This window comes from Dermacentor albipictus, chromosome 6, assembly GCF_038994185.2.
Source record: "Dermacentor albipictus isolate Rhodes 1998 colony chromosome 6, USDA_Dalb.pri_finalv2, whole genome shotgun sequence".
Classification (NCBI taxonomy): Eukaryota; Metazoa; Arthropoda; class Arachnida; order Ixodida; family Ixodidae; genus Dermacentor; species Dermacentor albipictus.
The window spans coordinates 142277667-142304775 of NC_091826.1; the positions used below are offsets into that span (position 1 = coordinate 142277667).

The 27109-nt window shown below is 45.7% G+C and overlaps 1 protein-coding gene and 1 long non-coding RNA gene across 5 annotated transcripts in view; one reads left to right on the forward strand and one right to left on the reverse strand.

Moving 5' to 3' along the window:
• Positions 1–27109, reverse strand: part of LOC139061386 (EGF domain-specific O-linked N-acetylglucosamine transferase-like) — a 309778-nt gene that overhangs the window by 123227 nt on the left and 159442 nt on the right. The gene's annotated exons all lie outside the window — the stretch shown is intronic.
• Positions 7792–21480, forward strand: LOC135900497 (uncharacterized). The gene is made up of 5 exons (XR_010563891.2): positions 7792–10313; positions 11456–11561; positions 12977–13094; positions 15482–15594; positions 21357–21480. It is a non-coding gene; the product is annotated as an uncharacterized lncRNA (long non-coding RNA).

Below are 27109 nucleotides of genomic sequence, written 5' to 3' on the forward strand. Positions count from 1 at the left end.
GCTCCCGAAGAGCACTGTAGGGTGGCTGTGCGAGCCATTGGAAGACGTCATCGGTGGCCTTCGGACCGGTGGCATCACGACGCAAGACAAGGTGCTTTGTGCTCTCCGTTTCTTCGCGACGGGGAGCTTCCAAAGATCCATCGGCAGCGAAGAATTCATATCCATAGGGCAGGCTTCCGTGAGCGAGACCATTCACGCAGTTGCGGAAACAATAACCGGGGCGGGCCGGCAACAGGGTTGGCTGAGCTTCCCGTTGACAAAGGCCGGCAAGGCTAGTGCAAAGGCGGCCTTTGCAGATCGCGGCCGCATTCCCGGTGTAGTGGCCTGGGCCGCTATCTTGTAGCGATGCAATATGCCTTATTCTATGCTATTCTTATCATCCACCACACACGGCCGCCTGATCCCGTTGATAATGGGGGCAGACCGTCGCTCTGACGACTGGCTTAGCGCAAAAAGCCTGAAAAAGCATACAATCGGAAAAGGCATCGCTACAAAATACCGGCCCTGTGTCAACGGGACGCTCTTGGGTCAGCGCGCCCGATGTCCATACAAGGTACGGGTGGCCCTCTATGAACGCGACCAACAGTTCGCGTTGGTGCGGCGACACATGCGGGTCAAGTCTTCGATTTTTGTGCGACGACATAACGATTCGCAGTCGATGAACAATGATCGCCAATTGAACTGCGCGCTCCTGCCAATTTGTTTTGGCGTGTGCGATACCACCTAGCGGACTAAACCAAAATATATGTCGCTTAAATTAGTTTTCTTCTCTCGCATCACATTTCCGACGCAGATATGTTGCAACAGTAAGAGTTTTATTCTTATATTACGTGTCTAATTATTAAAGCATCACAAACATTCTCCACTTAATATATCGTCCCCGATCGAAGCCCTAATTGGTGACGCAAACTTCCGGGGCTGGGCTCGCTCGTTTCTTGGCTGTGCTGTCCCTCCCATTCTCACAAATCTTGCGGACGGCCCACTTTGTGACGTCGCAGCCAGACCGAACGAACGGAAAAGCGAGCTGTTTGCGCGATCGCACCCCTGGATCAAGCTACGGAACCGGTATTCGGCCTTAACTCAGGAAGAGGACCTTAGTGTTGAAGATATGAACGACAATCTTATGGGCGTCATTAAAGAATGTGCAATAGAAGTCGGTGGTAACTCCGTTAGACAAGATGCCAGTAAACTATCGCAGGAGACGAACCATCTGATCAAGAAACGCCAATGTATGAAAGCCTCTAACCCTACAGCTAGAATACAATTGGCAGAACTTTCCAAGTTAATCAACAAGCGTAAGACAGCTGGCATAACGAAGTATAATAAGGATAGAATTGAACATGCTCTCAGGAATGGAGGACGCCTAAAAGCAGTGAAGAAGAAAGTAGGAATAGGCAAGAATCAGATGTATGCATTAAGAGACAAAGCCGGCAATATCATCGCTGATATAGATGAGATCGTTCAAGTGGCTGAGGAGTTTTATAGAGATTTATACAGTACCAGTGGCACCCACGACGATAGTGGAAGAGAGAATGGCCTAGAGGAATTCGAAATCCCACAGATAACGCCAGAAGAAGTAAAGAAAGCATTAGGAGCTATGCAAAGGGGGAAGGCTGCTGGGGAGGATCAGATAACAGCAGATTTGTTGAAGGATGGTGGTCAGATTGTTCTAGAGAAACTGGCCACCCTGTATACGCAATGCCTCATAACCTCGAGCGTACCGGAATCTTGGAAGAACGCTAACATAATCCTACTCCATAAGAAAGGGGACGCCAAAGACTTGAAAAACTATAGACCGATCAGCTTACTGTGCGTTGCCTACAAAGTATTTACTAAGGTAATCGCAAATAGAATCAGGAACACCTTAGACTTCTGTCAACCAAAGGACCAGGCAGGATTCCGTAAAGGCTACTCAACAATAGACCATATTCACACTATCAATCAAGTGATACAGAAATGTGGAGAATATAACCAACTCTTATATGTAGCTTTCACTGATTACGAGAAAGCGTGTGATTGAGTCAAAACCTCAGCAGTCATGGAGGCAACATGGAATGAGGGTGTAGACGAGCCGTATGTAAAAATACTGAAAGATATCTATAGCGGCTCCACAGCCACCGTAGTCCTCCATAAAGGAAGCAACAAAATCCCAATAAAGAAAGGCGTCAGGCAGGGAGATACGATCTCTCCAAAGCTATTCACAGCGTGTTTATAGGAGGTATTCAGAGACCTGGATTGGGAAAAATTGGGGATAAGAGTAAATGGAGAATACCTTAGTAACTTGCGATTCACTGATGATATTGCCTAGCTTAGGAACTCAGGGGACCAACTACAATGCATGACCTGGAGAGGCAAAGCAGAAGGGTGGGCCTAAAAATTATTCTGCAGAAAACTTAAGTAATGATTAACAGCCTCGGAAGAGAACAGCAGTTTACGATAGGCAGTGAGGCACTGGAAGTCGTAAGGGAATACGTCTACTTAGGGCAGGTAGTGACACCGGATCCGGATCATGAGACTGAAATAATCAGAAGAATAAGAATGGGCTGGGGTGCGTTTGGCAGGCATTCTCAGGTCATGAACAACAGGTTGCCATTATCCCTCAAGAGAAAAGTGTATAATAGCTGTGTCTTACCAGTACTCACCTACAAGCTAGAAACCTGGAGGCTTACGAAAAGGGTTCCACTCAAATAGAGGACGACGCAACGAGCTATGGAAAGAAGAATGATGGGCATAACGTTAAGGGATAAGAAAAGAGCAGATTGGGTGAGGGAACAAACGCGAGTTAATGTCATTTTAGTTGAAATCAAGAAAAAGGAATGGGCATGGGCAGGACATGTAATGAGGAGGGACGATAACCGATGGTCATTAAGGGTTACGGACTGGATTCCAAGCGAAGGGAAGCGTAGCAGGGGGCGGCAGAAAGTTAGGTGGGCGGATGACATTAAGAAGTTTGCAGGGACAACATGGCCACAATTAGTACATGGCCGGGGTAGTTGGAGAAGTATGGGAGAGGCCTTTTGCCCTGCAGTGGGCGTAACCAAGCTGATGATGATGATGAAATCTACAAGCTACATTTAGTGTCATGGCTACTAGAAATATCCCTCTCCGCTCCTTCCAATGCACGAGGAACCGAATGAACAAACCTCATTAACAGGGAGTCACGACGACGTAACGCGCTGCACCCAAACTGTTGCAGAAATCTTGCTGAATGACATTAGCACAACCAATACAACTGGTAATGGCGGCAACATACCAACTGCTCACAACAGACCATCAGGCTTCACTGGCATGAAGTGGTCCTCGAAACCACCACAGCAGCCAGAAATGGTGGCCTCTCCCATCGCAGCATGCATGTTGAGCATTGCATTATGGACTAAACAAATGGACTCTTCTTGTCACCTTTGTAGTGTGTGTGATAACTGAAGTTTTGTATGAAGGCTTGTTTTGCAAGTCCCAATGAAAAATATTGATATACTGTTAGCAGGGATAGAATGGGACTCGTTCGTCACACTGCTGGCCCCCAGAAAGTGCTTACACATATGCTTGCATGTATTGTATTGGTGACCATACAATTAAATTAAAAAGCAAGACTGATGTGCACCTTCCAGCAACCACTATCCGCAAAGTAGGGGCAGCTCTGAGGAACAATAAAAGTGAGCTGCGCATTCGTTAGGATGGTGCACCACGTGGGCCCAGAAGCAGACGCATCGACAGAAACGTCCTAGCAAGGAGCACTTTTGGTAAATGCCTCCCAAGTTTTCTCACTGCATCTCGCAGCCTGATCAGTAGACAATGTTGGCTCTGTTGGCGCACATCTGTTGATGGGAGCAGTTATCTGGGCGCTGGTTATGAAGGAAAGTGCCAGGTTAAAACACGTTGGCGAGCTAGTTGGTAAGAATCCATGGTAGAGTGTACAAGCGCGACTATAGGCATCATCATTTATCGATGCCTGCGAAAATAAAATCTATAGTTGAAAGTGAAGCGCTGTGTGTGTGTATCTGTTTCTTTCTATGTCCTCGTCCAGTCGCGCTTATACAATCTATCGTGGAAAGTGCCAGACTGTCGTGATGTGATGGCACTGCCTTTGCCAATTTTATCGGCGCCTTAGTGGTGGCATTTTTGCACTGCGTGGTTGCTTTTAATGCGATTAGCATTTTTTGGCAACTGCACAGACCTCTTGGTAGCTGACCCCTTTCCCGCCAGCTTGGACCACTGGGCGTGTGCAATGGGGCATGTGGCACTGGGTGTGTGAACATTCTTGGCCAATACTTCAAAATGAGTATGTGGTAGGTGCCCGGACTAACAACAGGCCAGAAGCGAAAAAGTCACCATCGGGGGCAGCCGAGTGTGGAAACCGAAGTGAAGGGAACACAATAGGACCAGAGCGTACATTGAGCGAGCAGTGCCGAGCGACCGAGAAATGGAGAAGGTGTGGGGACACAGAAATCGGCTACACAGAAGTGAAGAATTCGGCAATATGGAGTGTTGCAACACTGCTTGAATGCTAATTGCATTCGTTGTGAGACAAGTTTCGCCGGAAGTTTTTTTTTAATCACGTGACAGTGCTCGGCGAATGGTGGTGTGAGCAATGTCAGGAAAACAGATGTGCTACTCTGGCTCCCTACAGGAGTCGTGTACGATAACTCTGCCACCTATATCAAACGGCACTAGGCCGGAAGGCTGGCACTTGGGTTTAGCCAGCCGAGGAGGCTGACGGCTCGCTAATAAACAGGAATGTGGCAGACTGTACGCAATGTGACAGTGCTGCCTTGCCACGCTATGGAGCTCAGTTGTGACTAGTATCACAAACAATTCTGTTGCGCTGTTAGCATACAAAACTGTTGTTCGTCTGAAATTTGAGTACACAAGTGCAATTTATTACTCTTACAAACTAAAGTTAATTAAAACACTTGAATCACTCCAGAATCGTGCTGCTAGATTCATCTTAGGTGATTATTCTTATAACTTTCATATTCTTGGCACTAAGATTGCAACTTTCTTTGTTTTTGTATTCAGAGTACTCTTAAAGGCCCTCAGTTGACGGTATTACAAAAAAGCAGGGGGGGAGCACTACAAACGTAAAAGTTATTACAATGTAGTAGTAACAGGACAAAGTATACGCTCACAGAGTTCAGCTAGTGAGAAACAATAAGCGCATCAACGCGATCACACAATCTCCGCATCAACGCGATCTGCTACAGCTTGCACGCCATCGCCCGCGCTGACGAAATCGCCTGCTGTAACGCCACCTGGGATGGTGCCTGAGATTGCCGATAGCACGAAAAATTCGCAGTCCAGGCATCCAGCGTCATCGTCTTCACTATCAAGATATCCGTCGTCTGCAGCTACCACAAAGGCTGCTTTGCCTTCTCGACCTTGTCAAAGGTTGGGACACGCACACGACACGCTCCAGTGCGACTGGATCGCACTGCCTTCAGCTAAACATCGGCTTTGTTCTTGAGGATCGTACTCAGGGTGTTGCGAGGAATTGTGAACACCGCGGCAACCGACGACTTTTTCTCACCAGCCTCCACCTGTCGAATGATGTCCGCCTTTGTTGAAAAATCCAAATTCTTGGGTTTTCTCACGGCCATGGCTCCGGAACATGTGCCAAAAGCAGAAAGAAAAACACATTGCACCACACGAGTCTGAAGCCTTGGCGTTGGCCTCATGAATAATTGGAACAAAGCGAATCGAAAGGCGCACAGCTCCGCGTCTCCGCACTACCACAAGTCTAAGCTGCACTGACCTAGTTCGTCTCGCTGCACCAGCGGTGTCAGCCAACCAAAACACAGGAAACGGGCGCCTGCGGTCAGCGTGGTTTCTCCCTCCCGCTTCCCTTTCACACCCAATCGCACTCCAAGTGCTCCTCGTACCCTTTACCTAGTTTACCTCCTCGAATCCTTTACCTCCTCGTACCTTTTACCCACAAGACCCTTTCTAAGAGCGGGAACATCGCGGGAACATCGCGAGATCTTCATGAGGAGAAGCGCACTTGCGGGGGTGGGATGCAATGGGAGAAGCGCACATGCAGAGATGGGGTTGGGTGGGAGAAGCGCACTTGCCGGGCGGCAGCTCAGCACGGAGTTCGATACATCAATATCGCCACGTGCGTTTATTTAGGCTTGTAGAGACGCCAGCGACACAGCTCGCGTCGCTGTGACGCGACCGGCGTCGCTTGACGCGTTTCCATTATGGACGCGAAATGTATAAACACCATTTGCGCTGTCTCAGTCCGACAAACGGCCCAGACGCGCTTGCTGATTTCGCCGTCACGAACTTGTTCGCTTGATTTAAGGCACAAGTTTGCCCCTTAAACTCTCTTTAAATCTACCGCCGAAGCAGTGTCCCTTTCTTTCTGGCTGCGTGCCAGGTAGCTCACCGTCACCTACGTGACATTTTGGTGGATATGCTTATGCTTCGACCAGCCCAAGTGCATCTGGAGCTGGCCACGCGGAAGACAGCTCCAGAGAAGACAAGAAGGAAGAAACCCGGATCAGCCGCCGACTACAAGGACTGCCAGCTGAACTGGGACCACTACCTGCCAATGGTCGCCGTGTGAACCACCGCTAGACGTCACCAATGCAAGCCGCCACCACACCTGCACCGCTCGTCGTCCAGCAGCTGCGAGTACCTCCGCTTTTTAGCGGTTCCACTTGCGAGGATGTACAAGATTGGCTGGAGCGTTACGAACGAGTTTCAACCTTCAACAAGTGGTCCAACGAAGACAAACTTCGTAACGTCTTCTTCTCTCTCGAAGACTCTGCTAGAACCTGGTACGAGAACCAGGAGCTCTCCTTGACAACGTGGGATGCTTTCAGGAGGCGCTTATCTGCAACTTTCGCAAGTATTCTGAGCAAAGAACGAGCTGAGAACGACAGAAAGCTGAGCTAGTTGGTAAGGATTCATCATGCAAAATGTTCGTGTTGTGTTCGTGTTGTCCACTTCTCTACTCTTGTGTCCTGTCTGCACGCCTCACTTCTATTTTGAACGAGCTGAGGCCTTCCCTATTGAAAAATTTGTGTGAGAAATAGAACGAGATGTATGCATGTCGCACAGATTTGACGAGAAATAGAACGAGATGGATGCATGTCGCACAGATTTGACGAGAAAAGAACGATATGAAATGCATATTGAACGAACTCGCAGAGAAAACGGGCGAGATCTGTGTGATGCGCTACGCAGACATTTACGAAGTGCACGAGATTTATGCGATGTGCGATATGAATGCATAGAGCTTGAGTGACATGTGTGCGATGAGTTGTGTAGACCTGACGAGATTATGTATGACGTGTGTGAGGTGGCATGTGATGTGTACGCACTGTAGTCGTATGAGCAACTTGATCTTTGAAGATGACTGAATTGTATAAAAAGTGTGTGCACTTAAGTCGTAGTGCATACAAAAGCTCATTAATGACAGTCAGATTTATGAGCTGTTCGTAGTAAATGCAAGAGTGTGATCAATGTGCTGTATGATCACATTGAATCATTCTGACACATATATACCAGCATAAACTACAGAGCAAATAAGACGTTCAGAGCTCAACTTCTGGAATTTCATCCCCATCAAAGCTGGTGTCGGTACTTTTGATGCAATGATTTTCACTTGGGGACATATTCTCGGATGAACACTTATGGCGATACTACTGCCTTTGCATGACGCATTCCTCGACCAGCCAGTAAGCACTGGATAGCACAATGATATTGTCAAAAGCTATCAGCAGAGTTTGAATCCCTAGTACAGAGAGTAGATCTGCCTAAGATTTTATTGCAATATAGGAGTCGGGTACCATAAAAGTTTCATAATAAAATGTTACATGTTTGTTTGTGCACGCAATAAAATAATCTGGCAATGTGATTATAGCACTTTGGAGATGCTTCAAACAAGGACGAGTTGGCAAAGTTTATTGCAAGCAGTTTGATCAGTGATAAATTATGTATGCACTTTGTCACATCCTAATAATATTGCTTGCATCAGATATATCAGTCAGAGGTAGTATAAGGGCGAACTTGAACCTGCATATTTTCCAAATAGCCAAGTGCGTCAATCACAATAGTGTCAAATACAAATCTGCTAAGAGCATGTTAGTGCCTGTTTATGTCCAATTGTAGAAGGCAAGCGTGCGATTGGCCATGCATGCCCACATATAAAAATAAAAAGCAGAACCACAAGACAGTATAAATAGGTTGGTGAACAGATAGCCAAAATAGCAGTCAAAATCCATCGCACTTTGTCACAAATAAATTAAAAATATTGTAATTAAATAACAATCTCTAAAAATGTCATGTGATCAATTGTGGTAATGATCACAGTTACTGCTGTGAAAAATTATTTGCACTAAGTGTTTCACAACTTGCTGAGAGGGCTTGACCTAGTAAAAAATCCTCATATGTGCACAGCAGTGGCAAAAAACGAGATGAGCGTCGCATCTTGGTGACCATTATCTCCCTACATACTACACAAAACTGAATTTGAAATTAAAGGAGAAATAACAAAGCAGTTCGTGTGCCAATGATGGTTAAGCGCACTGCAATGCCTTGCCATGCGTTGAAAGCTGACCTCCAAGCAACCAAAATGTAAGTGACCCTACATTGAAGCAGCGTCTCTAAATGACGAACGTGTATCGCATCCTGGCATTCGCAGACGCAGTCACCAAATGAAAAACACCTTTGCAAATCGCAATAACGACGAATGTCACACGCGTGCGCACACAGACAGAATGCGAGCAGTTTCCGAAAGCACTCGCGAAAGACTGTACGGACGTTCCTACGCGTTCCACGCATATCAGAAGCGCGCGCGCGCGCGCGCACACACATACACACATACACACGCACACACACGCACGCACAAAAGGCGAGCAGTTTCCGGAAGCACTCGACAAAGACGGCACGGACGTTTTTACAAAAAAGCAAATCCCACCGGCGTGGCACCATTTCCCGATGCACAAACAGCACCACTCATTAACAGTACACATCCGTAGAACGGCGCACAAGCCGGAACAAAGCGCACACCACTCGACGCCAAATCCGTCGTCGATTACGCCGCTGAGAAACGAACACCTTCTAACATTCACAAACCAAACGACGATGTGCTGCGAACTTCAAACAGATTTTACGGCCCTGTCCGGTTGATAGGGCTGCTCCACAGGCTGTCCTCACTGTTGAAAGCAATGTCAGCAAAGTTGTTGAAAAAGGCCGCCTAAAACACGCAAAAACATGGAAATAATACGCCTCTACTACCCACGCTACTCATGCGATCACAGTTACCGGAACCACAGACGGCGAAGTAAACAAACGACGTCATTTCCCTTCATTTCGGACCGAAGTAGTTTCTCAGTTGCGCGAGTCTTCCTTTCGAGCAGGGCGCGACTTGTTCCGGGGACTGTGAGGGCGCTGCGGTCGAGCTCTGCACCAAGTGAGCGGCGCTGCTCTGCTGACATGTGCACGTTACTTGCGGGTGTTTGCGCTTCTTGTGCTGTAGCCGATTTTATTTTCTCATTGCGTGTGCCTTGTAACTGTCCTCGGGCACGTGGCTGGCGGTCGAGGTCTTTTGCGTCCGGTCCAAGTTTTGCGCTCATGGAGACGCCAGTACCGGCGACGTGTGGGTCACCAAGCGTTAACATTGCGTGTGCACTTTGGTTTGTAGGCCCACCTTTTTTTCCATCTCACTTTCTTCGGACGTGCACTCTCAGGTATGGTGTCTGTAGAATATTATACTTCAGCTTAAACAACAACAGAAAGAAATAACGGCTGCTTTATTCAGCGAGCACCATGTAAATGCCGAGTGCCGCGACTAACAACCATAACTGTGCCAGGCTATAGCAGACGACGCTCGGATGCTTGGCGCGGAGGTCGATGGCAGTGCTGCGGTGGCGGGAACGGCAGCGGGCTGCATGGTGCGCATAGCCGAGGAATTGGGATACTTAAAGAGGACTATAGGCCATCGCTCCATAGGCGTTGTTGCGGCGGGCGGCCGATGTGGTGCTGATCGTTTGATCATATTTAAGCGGTGCTTAGAGAACATGTGCTCCTTTTTTTGTGTGTGAATTAACGATCACTAAGCCCTGGGGCCTGTGCAACGCTATTAGCTCGCTGTATGTTTCTTGCGGTGCGCCGTTGTTGATTATCGTAGTGCGGTCAATTCGCGCTTCTTTGTCTCGCCGCTCCCGCATCGGGTCACAGTGCACGGAAGAATGTGTTGATAGTTGTGCTGTCGCGTGCTGTAGTTCACCGCAATTCAACACTACGCTGGACGGACTGTTGGTGCAGTCGATGCGGCGTGAACGGACACAAAGGAGCGCTCGCCTCAGACGGTAAGTCCGGCGCCTTGCGCCTTCTTATGGTTCATGTAGTGTACAGTGCTCACGGAATGAAACGCGTCAATTTAGGGCTTAGTAATGCGCATATATTCGTTTTCACCGGCTGTAGTTCGTGTCACATCGACGTAATTTTGGTGCGTACACGTACAGCCTCCCTGATTTTTAATAATATAGCGCGAGCGTCGACTGAACTGCTTATAACTGCTTATAACGGCGATAAGCGTGCAACAAGGCGAGAGTTCGCGCACGAGCCTTGTTGCCTTGTTGCACTCGCCTTGTTGCACGCTCTTTTTGCACGCTTATCGCCGTTTTAAAGCGCTCACCAGCAGTTCAGTCGACGCTCGCGCTATATTATTAAAAATCAGGGAGGCTGTACATACATCGGAGTCCTCGTCACCTTTGGTCACCAAATTCCTTGCGACATGACATGGTCCTCTCGCGTACTTTGCACGTTTGCAAGGCTTTACTAAATGCTCCGTGTCGCGTTTCATTCCGTGAGCACTGTACCTTGTCATGCGCAGCAGAAGATGATTAGTACAGCTACAAGAACAATAACAGTGATTTCCTAATGTTCGTTCGATATCGGAGTGCACATTTAGCAAAAAGTTTCACGAAAATTACCCCGAGGTTAATGTTCTAAGTGCTTCATCTATTGTTTATTTTCTTTTTGTTATGAAGTATGCTAGCGCCGGGTCATCGCTTCGTCTGAACGGGCAAAAAAATTCAAGCAGGAAATGTCACTGCTTCTATACGTAATTTCTCAGCAAGAAATCGTATAGACAATTCTAGAAGTACGTTGATGTGTTGCGCAAATGTTTTCACAGCTAACGTTAACGCGCGACGGCATCCAAATGATCTGACTCGTGAGAAGATTTTAGCTTGGATGCAAACTTTGATGCTTATAGGTTGTCGCCAAGGCAACCTGTATTTCTTGTGTTTAGTGTTGTTTGTTTTCGTGCCTTTGACACGTTGAATAACCGCCTGTGATGTAAGAATGAAATATTTAATTTCTCTAAGCGGATGCAGCTTCATGTAGCTGGCTGTACGAGAGCTTTCCCCAATTTGACGCGATGTTGTCAAATCACAAGTTTGCAGTTTCAGCAGTGATTACAATAAACTGAACATTTATTGTTTAGGGATGTCACAATTTCCTGAGACGGAGGCATCTCTGCACCACATAGGCTGCGGCACTATGCAGCTTGAACAGCACGACAAAGCATCTGATCTGCCTGCTTTGACAAGGTACGTACTAAACGGTCACAGCCATTTATGTGTTCTAGGGTCTGTTCGTGTATTTGGCACCTGTCAACTTTTCTGAGTCTCTCATGCAATTTATAAATTCTTGCTATTCTACAATTTTACTAATGTTCCATTAAGTAATGAGAACGAAGTTTTATTAGTGAAGATGTTCTAAAGCTGCTGAGAAATGGGGTGGCATAGGATTGCGAAAATGCACGTAAAAAATAGTCCTGGCGCTTTGCTTTCTTAATTGCTAGCAATGAAAAATCCCTAATAAAATTAGCAAAGGGACACATGCTTTAGGTAAGTTCATTAAGATACGTTCCAGAAGCAGGCTAAGTTTGCAGCAACAAAAGCACTGAGAAAAACTCACTGATCTAAAAACATGTTAGTTTCTGCTTTTCCAAGTGTGCTGCTTGTGTACAGTGTGTCAAGGTAAATAATGGTTAATAATGTATGCATAGAAAAGTGTGGATGCTGAGAGAAAGCTTTAGGAAAGTGCGTGCTGTCTTTCCAACACAGGATTTCTGTCTAGAATTTTTGTAAAATATGAAGTGCACAGGCTGGCAAACAATGTTCAACACTTTTGCTTTAGATTTTAATGTAGCCAGTTCATTATGTGTCCCTAGTATAGCTTAGCGTCAAGCTTCAAGCTGATCTCTGATGTCACATCAGTTGCAGGATGCAATAACGTGGTATCACATACTGCTTGTTACGCATGTCAGTAAACCTGGTGCAGTTGTCACAGGTGAGAGTATAACTGAAAGCTGCGCATTCTTTGCCCTTCTGCACATGATGTGGGATAGAGTTTGAACTATGCTATAGTGGCACCATCTCCCTCACCTTCTCTTCCTCATTATTCTGTCAACTTGCAATAATATGCACAACTTCTAGAGGCTTGATTATGGTGTTGTCTGCTGAACTTGGCTGATGTGAATTTCAGTAGTTTGGGGTACCCTCAAAGCTATGCTGTACTTTTCATGCATTTTAAAATGGTCAGTTTGACATATGTGATTGGCTGTGGCATTCTGAGAGAAACAAGGCCTCTTGTGAATAATGCATATATGCATTATTAGCATTTTCTAATACTCTTTCAAGAAGCAGCCTACAGGCTGCTCCCCGAAGAAGTGACCACCTTTGCTTACGCTACGTGGCAGTCTGGTCCAGTTTACTTAACCTGTCTGCCATCTATGCACGAAAACGAGGAGAGAAGCGAAAAAAGGGACCTTCGATTTATGTTTTTGCACAGATGGCTCATACATTGCACTTTTCTTATCTCGCATGCTTTGTTAACTCAAAGCTTTCTATGGGCGAATATCATTTCATTCCTATTTATACCTAATAAGAATTACTTAGTTCACAGTGTCACTTTTTATATTATACTTTTGTGAGACTAAGCTCACTTGTTTTAATGCAAGTGTGGCTGGGCCTGCAGAAAGAGTAAGCAGACTACTGTGTTGCTGATCAGTGCTGATCTCCACGTCCGAGCTGGTCCCACAACATCCAGGCACCACTGTGCTTTGCTTCATTGACAAGGTAATATGATATAGACACCTTGCACCTCAGTATCAGTTTTGAGAAATATGCTAAGACACAAGGGTTGGCCTTGGTGATAAATACACTCGTGTTCTTTTTTTTAAGCGTTCTTCTTGCAGTGTTCCTCATGTACATGTTTTCAGAGGATGCTTAAATGCAAACTGCCATGGAACTTGTTTATGCCTTAAAGTAGCACTCTTTCACCAAGAAAAAAGCCTTATTTAATGCACAATTCATAAGAAAGGTGAGGAGGTGACAGGACATAACAGTCTAACAGCCATCCAATTTTACTGCTTGCAGAGCAATATAAAGTGAGAGGTGAAAGGGCAAGAACAGATAAATCCACAATGTATGTTGCTCACACAACTGCGAAAAGAAGCATGGCTACTATGACACTTGTTTTACAATGATAAATAAGCAGTCTTGCTATCTGATAATCCACTGGAGGGCGAGCCAACTCGCAGATTCTCTGTAACACATGTAAGGAAAGGCTCACAAATCTTGCCAGCCCTATGCTCGTAACACATTGCCACAGTTGCATAGTTTTCAAACAAAATAATGCAAGTGAGCTTTGCGCCACCAAATGACCTGAGCATTCAGTTGACATGGTTGCAGATCCAGTCATTTATACATTGGCCTGTTTTGTTGACGTGGTGTCTACTGCACGACAGTGGTATTTAATATCCATCAACACCCCTGTGCTCGACGTACTCTTTCTTGCATGCTTTTTTTTCACAGGTAGTGGAAGATTACTTGATTCCAGAACAATTTGGCTTGTTCTGCACATGATAGTGAACTTTCCAGTCTTATATTAAGCATGGAATTGGGTAGGAAGATGTGGTATTTTTTATAGTGCCCTGTTGCATTCAGATTGTGCAGAGGCTTCAAGCTTGTATTGACAAAAATTGGGATGAAGCCATAAGAGGAGAATTGTAAAAGTGTAACGAAAGCCTCCTGATAGATATGCTGAGTTGTGCTGCTGTGGACACTTATTGGTTATCCCTACTGGGTAACGCTGTTAAAGTTATGGATGCTTTGACACTGTAGGGCCTACAAGGTGGCTAGCATTACGGAACACATTAAAACAACTGTAGGGATGCATGTTGTGCTATTGTATCATAATTGGCCCACAAAGTGACCACCTTTGCTTACACTATGTGGCAATCTGGTCCAGTTTACTTAACCTGACTGCCATCTATGCATGAGGAGGAGAAGGGACTAAAAAATGAAGGGACCTTTGATTAATGTTCTTGTACAGATGGCCCATACATTGCATTTTTCTTATCTTGCAGGCTTTGTTACTTAAAGCTTTCTACGGGCGAATATCAGCATTTCATACCTAATAAGTATTGCTTTGTTCACAGTGTCACTTTCTATATTTACCGTATTTACTCTCATAATGATCGCACTCACGTAATGATCGCAGCCCTGAATTTTGTCGTCCAAATTCGATTTTTTTTATTTCCTGTGTAATGATTGCACCCCTAACTTGCTGCAGCGATATGTCATGTGCCAAGTCTAGCTATTAATGATCGCGCTTACCATCTGTCGAATGCTACGCGAACAACTCTTCAAGATAAACCAAGTGGTCTGCACGCACCAAACATTTTTAAGCAGATGCTCGTTTTCATTCCTTTCATTACTTTCCGCACTTCCATGACAAAAAAGCTACAACCAAAATTGCCTTTATTATGTGTAGGCTTTGTAATGGTTGTGGTCAACAGCAACAAAAAAGATGCCTTTCGATTCTTCTCATCTGCACTCGTGGGCACGCAACAAATCACGAGCGGCAACAATAGCAGCCACGTTTACACTGATACGTTAGAAGTGTACCCTATCCATACGCCGACACTTGTAACACAGCTGAGATATTTGCCCACCCTTAGCACAAACGTGCTGTATTAGGATAGTAGTGAAGACAAATGCCGCAGTTTCTGCAGCATGCCCGCCGTGTCTTTCTATGTCACTGGCAGCTAAGCGTGCCCATCTGTTTCTGCCCCCTCATAGTGGACATGGCGACGTTATTGCCACAAACTTACCGATATTAACGATATTATTCATTACTGATATGGAAGAAACTTTCAATGCAAGTAATGTACTCGAGAGAAAAAAAATCGCGTTTGGCGCATTTGGTGTTTTCAGCTTGCTATGCTGGCCACCACTTTTGTTTCGGTGTCCCGCACTACATACAGTGGCAGCCACTTATTTCTTGACCTATTGCCATCCCGCAGCAAACGCGGGATGAAAAAAATTCTTTTTGCGGGAAATTTAACCGGCATAATGATCACACACCTGAATTTGTGACCATTTTTTTTTACAAGAAAATGCGATCATTATGCGAGTAAATACAGTACTTTGTGGCACCAAGCTCACTTGTTTTATTGCAGGTGTGGCTGGGCCTGCAGAAAAGCTGTAAGGAGACTGCAGTGTTGCTGATCAGTGCTGATCTCCACGTCCGAGCTGGTCCCACAACATCCAGGCACCACTGTGCTTTCACAAGGTAATATGTTGTGGACACCTTGCACCTCAGTACCAATTTTGAGTTTGACTTGATAAATATTTAAGAAGACACAAGGTTTGGCCTTGGGGATAAATACACTCGTGTTCTTTTTTTTGAAGTGCTCTTTCTGCAGTGTTCCTCATGTACATGTTTTCAGAGGATGGTTACACTCCTTAAATGCAAACTCCCTTGGAGCTTGTTTAGGCCTCAAACTAGAACTGTTTCACCAAGAAAAAATCCTCATTTAATGCACAATTCATAAGGAAGGTAAGGAGGTGACAGGCAGTGTCTAACTATCCAGTTTGACTGCTTGCCCAGCAATATCAAGCGAGAAGCGAAAGGGCAATGCTGACAGATAAATCGGCAATGCATGTTGCTTGCACAACTGCGAATGCGACACATGGCATGGCTACTATGAATGCTGATATGACGATAAAAATATTGTAGTTTTTACATTAGCCGGTAAGCTTATTAATATTTTGCACCAGCAAACAACCAGTTTGGTAGCTGTAGTTGTTGCACTGCTTCAGGAGTAAGATATTCTTTTTAATGAAAATTGAGTAGTGCTGCAGTTAGCGAAGCTATTTCTGCCTGTACAATAAATTAGGCATTTTTAAAGAGGCGGCATATAACAATTGTGTTGCTGTGCCACATAATTAGTAAAGTGAGGGGAGGTTTAAGTAAGCAAAAGAGGAAGATTAACCTTGTCGTACAAACAGATCCTTGTCTCAGCTGTCGTCACTGTGATGCAACGGCTCCCAGATAACTGGGGGGGGGGGCTAAAATTAGCCTTAAAAAACTGACGCAATAATACAAAAAGCCATTGAAGAGTGTGGTTGCACCTATGTTTGACCAGTGCAGTATCGGGAGCAGGGCCAGACAGCAGCTGAAATGTTATGTAATAGAAGCTGGTCATATTGAGTGCTCTAACATGCTAACAAAAACTGTCATTTAGTTTCTATAGTGGTATTAAAGGTGCATTAATCTTTCCTATAAACAATTCTGCACTGGCATCTATGCAGTGTTTTCCATCTGCATATTCCGCAGTGCGGTAGCAAAAAGCTGTGAAATCTGTGTATTCACTTGCATGGGCTGGTTATGCTTCATGAATACTTTGTTTAGCGCAAAACGACACACACAAGACGACAGGACAAGGCGCTACTCTCAACTGACATCATTTTATTGCGTCACTCCTTTATAGACCGCTCAAACCAGAGGAACATGCGCAGTGAGCACAATGCGGTGAAGCCACCACCAACATCCGATCCAAAGAGCGCACTCATGTGACAGAATCCAAAAAACCAAATTCAGTGCTTTACTAGGTTAAGGAAGGCACACTAATGCACTGTGACTCCAGTGACTTAATGAAAAATGCTTCCGATAACTCTCGGGCGGTGGTGTCACGGCTCTTTTTCAAAATCGTGGTATCACGAAACATGGGTTTGCATTTGCATGTTTTACAATGCTGAGCCAAATGGGAACCTGTGCCTGTTGGTATGGATCGCTCATGTTCTCTAAGGCGCTCGTTAACACAGCGGCCTGGCTGCCCTACATACACTTTGCCACATGACAAGGGAATCTTATAAACGACACTGACGCTGCATTCTACAAACTTCACGTGGTTCTTTTCACAATCAGGTTTTTTACTTGTTTTAGAAGTACGGCTGCACGACATTGACAGTTTCTGAGGAGCGGAAAACACTACCGGAATTTGGTATTTAGTGCCGACATTCTTTAGATTGTGAGCCACTCTGTGGCAATACGGCACAACTTCAGGCCTCTTCTTTTGTGTGATGCAGTTACTTTTGTGCCGCTTCCCTTTCAGTTTCTGAAGCAATACCTCCGAGACTGACGTCACCACCACACTTGGGTAACCAGCAGCCTGCAGCCTATTTAACTGTGCAATGAAACTCATGTTCGCAGAGTGATGACAAGATTGCATTAAGGAAGATTCTAAACACATCAAAGCAATGGCGCGTTTCACAGTCTTTGAGTGCGCAGACGCGTAAGGTAAAAGTTCCTTACGTGCGCGTGGCGAGTACATCTGACAGGCGTGGCCTGTTTGTAAGGATAGCTTCAAATCTAAAAACTGGAGTTTACCGTCCCTAGATAGCTCATGTGTGAAAGTTAAACCTTTGCCATTGTCATTGAAAAGTGTTAAAATATCAGCTACCGTCACGGAGCATTCGTTGTTAGTCTGTTTTATCACAACAAGAAAATCGTCAACATATCTAACAATTTGAACCGAGTCATTGTTTAAGGCACTCTTAAGAGCGCGGTCGACAAAAGATAAAAAAATATTACAAAGAGCAGGCGCCACACATGAACCAATACACACACCATTTTTCTGGATAAAAAGGTTATTTTCGAACAGGATAAAAGTTGCACTTAAATAAAATTCAAGAAGGGACATGAAACTTTCCGAAGATAACCCGGTGGCATTGCAAAAATCTACCTCGCCACTTTCTTCGATGCACATCATCACACTGCGAAATAGCTCATCATGCGGTATAGAATCGTAAAGATCTTCGACGTCAACAGAAAAAATGTTGGCTAATGAATGGTTGTCTTCCAGAAAGGAAACAACATCGAAAGAATCCTTTATGCCATAAGGATCGTCAATAGTTAAATGATTAAACTGTTTTTGCAAAAAGCGGCTAACCAAAACCTGCCAACAGTTGTTTTCACTGACTATTGTACGGAAAGGCACATCCAGTTTGTGCGTTTTTGCAGTGAAAAAACCTCTAAAGCAAGTAGCTTACATTGTTTTACATCTTTCACAATCTTGGTGAGGCCTATGACACAGACACACAAATATCAGGGCCCACTGATATTTGTCTCCTGATCCTGCTGTTCTGGTCAGTCACATAGCTTTTGCTGTGTGCCGTGCAAGGATGCTTACGTTCTGCATGAAGAATGGACATGTTCCTCAAGATGTGGCGAGTCTCTTCGGGAACGTCAGGCCTTCCGTCGGTCACGTGCGGCGAATGTGTCGGATTCTTCGTTCTGAAATTTGGGGGCAGGTACGCCTTCTGTACGACTGGTTGAGAGCTGTGTGCTACTCGCGCGATGCACCTATTGTGGCCTAGAAGAAGTTTCGTTTCTACAGACTTCTATCAACTTGGACTACAGAATTCTGGTGGACACAGCTGCTGCTACTCCTCCGGTCCAGACTACCGTGCAGAAAGGAAAAAATGCAACCGGTCACCGCTGGTTTCCAGGTATTCGGTGACGTCAGGCTTCCTGACGAAGTTGCTGCATTGCTAAAGAATGGGCCGAAGTACAGCACGGAACCAAGAATTCCTGCACATGAGCTACTGGCTTTGAACAGGCGCATCGCAAGGAAAGCAGAACTAGAGGACCAGGAGTGGTGCCTCCTCGATAGGGTGTACAACCTTCGTAGGACCGCCACTGGGAGCGCGCCACCTTCGACAGCTGTGATCAAAAGGACAGTATCTTTCTTTAGAGACAATGAACTGCGGCTGTTACTGAGTGACAAAGAGGGCGGGTTTGTGATAGCTCCGTCTGCTGTCTTCAACAAAAAAGCCATTGAGGCTGTCAACAAACACTTCATTCTGGCAAATGAGAAAGCTCAGAAGGTAAAACGCAAAGCCATTTCTTTGTTGGAAAATATAGGCCTCACCAAGATTGTGAAAGATGGTAAACAATGTAAGGTACTTGCTTTAGATGTTTTTTTTTCACTGCAAGAACACACAAACCGGATGTGCCTTTCCGTACAATAGTCAGTGAAAACAACTATTGGCAGGTTTTGGTTAGCCGCTTTTTGCAAAAACAGTTGAAGCATTTAACTATTGATGATCCTTATGGCACAAAGGATTCTTTCGATGTTGTTTCCTTTCTGGAAGACAACCATTCAGTAGCCGACATTTTTTCTGTTGATGTCGAAGATCTTTACTATTCAATACCGCATGATGAGCTATTTCGCAGTGTGATGACGTGCATCGAAGAAAGTGGCGAGGTAGATTTTTGCAATGCCACCGGGTTGTCTTCAGAAGGTTTCATGTCCCTTCTTGAATTTTATTTAAGTGCAACTTTTATCCTGTTCGAAAATAACCTTTTTATCCAGAAAAATGGTGTGTGTATTGGTTCATGTGTGGCGCCTGCTCTTTGTAATATTTTTTTATCTTTTGTCGACCGCACTCTTAAGAGTGCCTTAAACAATGACTCGGTTCAAATTTTTAGATATGTTGACGATTTTCTTGTTGTGATAAAACAGACCAACAACGAATGCTCCGTGACAGTAGCTGATATTTTAACACTTTTCAATGACAATGGCAAAGGTTTAACTTTCACACATGAGCTATCTAGGGACGGTAAACTCCAGTTTTTAGATTTGCAGCTATCCTTACAAACAGGCCACGCCTGTCGGATCTACTCGCCACGCGCACGTAAGGAACTTTTACCTTATGCGTCTGCGCACTCAAAGACTGTGAAACGCGCCATTGCTTTGATGTGTTTAGAATCTTCCTTAATGCAATCTTGTCATCACTCTGCGAACATGAGTTTCATTGCACAGTTAAATAGGCTGCAGACTGCTGGTTACCCAAGTGTGGTGGTAACATCAGTCTCGGAAGTATTGCTTCAGAAACTGAAAGGGAAGCGGCACAAAAGTAACTGCATCACACAAAAGAAGAGGCCTGAAGTTGTGCCGTATTGCCACAGACTGGCTCACAATCTAAATAATGTCGCCACTAAATACCAAATTCCGGTAGTGTTTTCCGCTCCTCAGAAACTGTCAATGTTGTGCTGCCGTATTTCTAAAATAAGTAAAAAACCTGATTGTGAAAAGAACTATGTGAAGTTTGTAGAATGCAGCGTCGGTGTCGTTTATATAAGATTCCCTTGTCATGTGGCAAAGTGTATGTAGGGCAGTCAGGCCGCTGTGTTAACGAGCGCCTTAGAGAACATAAGCCATACATGATCCATAGCAACAGGCAAAGGTTCCCATTTGGCTCGGCATTGTAAAACGTCCAAATGCAAACCCATGTTTTCTGATACCACGATCTTGAAAAAGAGCCGTGACACCACCGCCCGAGAGTTATCGGAAGCATTTTTCATTAAGTCATTGGAGTCGCAGTGCAGTAGTGTGCTTTCCTTAACTTTGTACAGCGCTGAATTTGGTTTTTTGGATTCTGTCACATGAGTGCGCTCTTTGGATCGGATGTTGTTGGTGGCTGCACCGCATGGTGCTCACTGCGCATGTTCCTTTGGTTCGAGCGGTCTATAAAGGAGTGACGCAATAAAATGCTGTCAGTTCAGAGTAGCGCCTTGTCCTGTCGTCTTTCTTGTGTGTGTCGTTTCGCGCTAAACAAAGTATTCATGGATTCGCACCAACTAGCCCGCCAATGCATTGTGCTGGTTATACTTGTTCATTTAATGTAAAATACTTGTGGAAAAGTATTAGACTATTTCAGTGGTCTTGTATTGCAATTCTGCAGCCATTTCTATTCTTTGTGAAACACGAACATTTAACAGAGACGAGAACAAGACAATGCGAGGACGAGCACTTGCTTTCAACTGCTGTGGTTAATCTTGAAATATCAATTTACGTAGGTAGAAAACTCATGAGCCTCCGTGTTCTCTTTTTCCTGTTTCTCTGTGAGATGTTCACGCTTTACACACAATATCATGCAAGAACCAGCCAACTCAGTTATGCAGTGGAGCTACCTATTGTGCATGTCAGTTCCAATGGCTTGTTGTAATCTAACAGGGCCGGCTGCTTTGTTTACATTTTTGTGCAGATGCATACGAGCACTGTTTCAAAAACGCCGAACACTGTGGATACGGAGGCAAGGAGGCTGAAGGACCTGAACAAGCACCTGGCCACGATGCTTCGGAATACAAAATAAAGATGGTTTGTGTTAATTGTGGGCCCTAAAAAGTGTCCTCTTTGTCTCTGAGCTGGCACATCGGCCGACTCACGTGATCGAAATTAATCGCTGCAATGTTGGCAGAATGTGTTACTGTGTGGAACTTCACCAAAAATATTGCATGAACAAAAGAACTCATTCAACACAAATGCGAACACTTGTAGAATGCAGCTAAACAAGAATGGTGTCATTTTGCATAGCTGAATGAGAACATTTTCATGTAGCATACACAAACGAGAACGATATCGTTTCGCATTGCCGTGCGAGAACTATCTCGTCAAGCACAGCTATGCGAGAATAATCTCGTTTAATATACCCACACGAGAACGATCTCGCTCATTGACGATGTCCACTCGTACACATGTGATGTACGACGTCGTCGAGTCTACGGAGCAATAATAGCGTACAGAAGTTCTCGTGAAATTCTCATACATATTTTTTCAATAGGGTTGCTCCAAACTCGCCAGCAGCATCCAAACGAGTCCGTAACCATCTTTGCGGAAGAAATGAAAAAGCTCTTCCGCCACGCGGATGCCAACGTGACTGAAGGCAAGAAGCTTCAGTACCTTATGAGGGCCGTCAAGGAGCAACTTTTCATTGCTCTCATCCGCAGCCCGCCAAGGACCATCGCCGAATAAATTAGCGAAGCAGCCACTATTGAGATGACGCTCGAGCTTCGTGCAAAGCAGTATGACCGCAACTTACGCGCTCCTCTGTCAGACTGCGACGACTCCCGAAGTGCCTCCGCAGTGGCCCTTCGAGATACCATCCGCGCCATGATGAGCTGCGCAAGTTGCTACCGGGTGCGCAACCACAAATATTCTCTCTCGCCGACGTCGTAAGGGACGAGGTACAGCAAGTGCTGGGCACACTTAATCCTGCCGAAACGACACCGACCTATACGCTACCTTGCCAGGAGCCACGTATTTCAACTTTCAGCCGCCGCTCTGCAAAGCCAAGCGAGGCCAACCAGCTGGCGACAGGAAACGTACGCGCCACCTCAACGCAGCTAATCCTACCAGCCGTCGTCGCGCCCGCAGCAGGCCGTCCTTTCAAACACATTCCGGCAAACCACTACGAGGAAGCCTGACATCTGCAGAACCCCAGATCGACGACCGCCGTTTTCACTGTGGTGAAGCCGGCCACCTCCTACAAGAGTGCCCCTACCTTCAGATGGGCCTCCGCAGGTACAACATCGACGCCCCACGACACCTTCCTGGCCAACGGCCTCGAGAAATGGAGGCCTATCTTCGAGCAACCGAAGATGCCGCCCCACGTCGCTTCAGGTCCCCGTCACCCTACCCACGCCGTTCGTCTTCGCCGTACCAAGGGTACGCAAGGGAGAGGTCACCGAGCCCTCGTAGGGGAAACTAAAGCCAGCGACGTCGGGAGGTGATGCCGTTCTCGAGCGAAGACCTAAAAAAAATTACCGACGATTACGTTACTTCCTAATGCGAAATTTGAGCGCAGCAAATAAGCTGTTTCACCTTTTCGATAGATTGAGGCAAAGAAATCGAGCAACACATGTATGCGCTATCACAGAATTTTTTTTTTATTTTTCACACGTATTCCTTTAACAAAGACTCCATTAACAGTTCTTGACAGTCATGAAGGAAGCTTTGTGGTCGGAGAAATAGACTGATATATGTTCGACTTGGTACACCAATGCTTGATTCTCAAAGACGAGATCTATACAAGTGCCTCGCGAGGTTGTCACAGCCGTGGGACGCGTTACGAGCGAGAGGAACGGGATGTTCTCCCGCATAAGTGTTAGGAAATTGCTGTTTGTCTTTATGTCAACATTAAAGTCCCCCACTACTAACATCGGTGTGGATCGATGGACGGTTAATGCGAGTTGCAGGAAGTGCACGACGTCTTTCGTGAGTGCGGTAGCGGACTCACGAAAGCGGTATCAGTCGGTCGCTGCTAGCGCTGGGGGGATGAAAGGGGGGCGGAGCTGGTTATGAGGCCGACGACAACGCGAAACCCAGGAACGGACGCCAAAGAGCCATTTGTGTAGCCAGCCCTCCTCCACAGTCTCTCCTCCTCCCTTCCATCATCCTCCCTCGCCCGGAGAGCCGACAGCGCGCATGCGCGGCGGCGGAGCAGCGGCGCATGCGCGGCGGCGGAGCGCGGCGGCGGAGGCGAGCTGGTTACGAGGCCGACGCCGACGACGACGACGCCGACGACGACGCGAAACCCAGGAACGGACGCCAAAGAGCTGCGCTCTAAAACCCTCCTACAACCACGACGAATTCCAACGCCTTGACGCATTCCGCCGCGACGCGACCCGATGACGACACGACGCAATGCTACGCCGCTGTGAACCCACGCAGCGACGCCACAAAACACGAAGGCGCGACCCGACACCACAAATTTGATGGCGCAGCTGAAGGACACAGCAGCACGTTGCCATGAGGCTTCCACCCAACGCAGCCACGACCGTGCGAAGCGACAGACCACACAGTAGGTGACCAACCAACCGACATCGAACCCGAACATCAAGTGCCGCCTTACAACTTAACCTAGATGGACATCCTGTGGTTGCACTCGTCGACACCGGGGCCGAGTACTCCGTCGTTATGGACGATTTTTGTCACAACTCAAGAAAGTCAAAACCGTATGGGAGGGTCCTCAAATACGCACATCAGGAGGCCGCCTCATAACCCCGACGGGATGATGCGCTGCGCAAGTGGCTGTTCACGGTCACACCTACCCTGTGAACTTCATCATCCTACAGCACTGCTCTCGTGACGTAATCCTCGGAATAAACTTCCTGAACGAAAACGGTGCGGTGATCAACCTGCAGACGAAAACCAAAGCACTGACGACAAAACGGTCAGAAAGAATGCAAAGCAATCGTTATCATCGCACCGCGTTCACCATCCTCGACAATCAAGTGAACCTCCCGCCAAATGTTAGCGTCATGGCACTCGTCGAAACAGACGCGTTCTCAAGCGGCGATGTGATTGTCGAAGCGAACTTGCAGCTGCTTCTAGAATTTGCATCGCACGCGGTGTCGCCCATCTACGTGAGGGCGGAGTGATGTTTTTTTTCCTGAGGGGTTAATGCAAGGTGCATTTATTTCGGCTTGTAGCAACGCGAGCGACGCAGCTCGCATCGCTGTGACGCGACCGGCGTCACTGCGACGCAAGCGGCGTTGCTTGACGCGTTTCGATCATGCACGTGAAATGTATAAATACGGGACCACCGCTTGCGCTGTCTCAGTCCAACGAATGCCCCAGATGCGCTTGCTGCTTTCGCCGTCACCAACTTGTTCGCTTGATTTAAGGCACAAGTTCGCCCATTAAACTCTCTTTAAGTCTACCGCCGACGCAGTGTCCCTTTCTGTCTCGCTGCGTGCCAGGTAGCTCACTGTCACCTACATGACAATATGCCAGTGCACAGGAGTTCTACATACGTGAACAATAGCGCTATACTTTTGCATGGGATTCCTAAGGGTATTTTTCAACTGTTCAATATAGGCAATAATTTGATATATCTTGGATCGACTGTATTCTGAAAATACGCACGCTCACATAGACTACAACATTGATATGTACAAGTATTTAATAGTGACTTACAATAAATAAACAAAAACCAGTAAAAACGAAATGTCATGAAATTTTACAGGGTCAGGTTCAGTGGCAATATCAGAAAGAAAGCTGTTGCATTCAATGATGGTGCAGCATACAAAAAAACATGCATATCGTAACGGTTGGCACGCTATCCACTTGATTTTGAAATGGTTATCTTGGCGTAGAAAGATGACAGACAGCCACTGAGAAGAATCGCCGTGAAGTATGATGATAAAGCTTGTGAAGCAGGAAAAGGCTTTCAACGAAGGCACAGTGCTTGTAAACCAGCACATGCTTTTAATGAGGAAATGATACTATAAGATGAATAGTTGAAAAAAAAATGAAGCGAGCTGCTCGGTTTTTAACAGATTCAATGTTGTTGATGATGTATGTCTGACCACGACCTCATATTGTCAATGCGTATTCGAGCTTCGGGCGGAACAGTGTAACCAATCACCCGCCCTGACCGATCACTGCAGAATTTCTTGACTAAATCTTTATCACACATTTCTTCATCCACTGCAGCCAGACAACAATCTCGTAGCATCTGTTCACAGTGTCGTCCCTCCACATGTGCATACCACAACATTCCAACAGTCCTTTTTTATACGTACTGCGCATAACTGGGATTGCCTTGCGAGCCATACTGTTACGTTCACTGACCCTGCTGGCTTCAAATCTGTCATCGCAGAAACTGTGAGTATTGTGGATAAATCATAGAAATTTACTATGTATCTACTGTGCCCACAGTTGTCATTGTTTTCACTTTGACTGTATCAACCACTCATGTGATGTCCCTTATGGAGCCCTTGAGGTAATATACATAAACAAATAAAATAAATTACATCTTCATTCCACAGGAATCCTTGCCCACCGAAAGGCCATCTACGATGGCTCGCTGCTGTGCCTATAAATAAGCAAGATTTAATACCTGGGTCACTTATACGTAATTATGTAGCCTGCTTTTTCTTTCCCTTTTAATGAACACCTTTGTTATTTAATGCTAATAAACATTATCGTTTTGAGCATCTTAATCTTCCAACCTTCCATTTGACTTTGCCAGTTCAGGTTCAAGCTGTTGCTGTCATGCCTCGATATGACAAAATCCCATGTGGAGGAAAATTTTTGTCATTATCTAATATTCCTTATAAAGAAATAAACGACATTAAAGAAAAAAATCTGCAGTCAGGGCCATGCAACAGCGCTACGTGTGCAAAACTGCTAACATACCAGACTTGACTAAGTTCCAACATTTCATTCGCTCACGACTTGTCGACTAATCTTATTATTATTATTATTTACTTTTACAGTGTTTTTGATGCTTGTTGGTGTTTTTCATTGCAGTTGCCTTATGTTCTCCTAATATGTACTAATGTTTTCTCTGTAATAATGGTGACTTAATTATCTTGTATATTACCTATGTTTCACTGTATTATTACTTTTGTTACATTCTCGTGTTTTTAGTATGTACAAACTATGACCGGTGCCTGTGATCGCCCCCCCCCACTCATGTAATACCCTCATAATGAGGGCCTTTAGGGGTATTTTGGAATAATAATAATAACAACAACAACAACAACAATAATAATAATAATAATAATAATAATAATAATAATAATAATAATAATAATAATACAAAAATGCGCAATTGATTTGATTTCCCCGATCGTGACCTCCAGGAAGTTGCGCCATGTCGCAACACCGACTGAGCATTCATGGTGAGGCAAGGGCCCATAGATGGTGCTGCGCGTGTTTCGCCTGAACTTTCCACAAGGAATTTGCTGATTTTAGGTGTCTCCACTGGAGAGGTTCTACATAAGAAGTGACTGGGAAGGTTATCTCAAGGCAAGAAGAGGTTGCACACCCTTTCAAACTTGGCATGCAACGCTCTGGAAGCTACACAGGAAGTTCAGCAATAACAAATGTATCCCTCCGCACGCTTCGTGGTCAACTTTTGTGCCCATAGTTGCTTGCATGACCCTGCCCGTAATGTTGCAGCAACGAGTGAAAAACCCGACAAGGAAAACAAATAAAAGCACAATGATT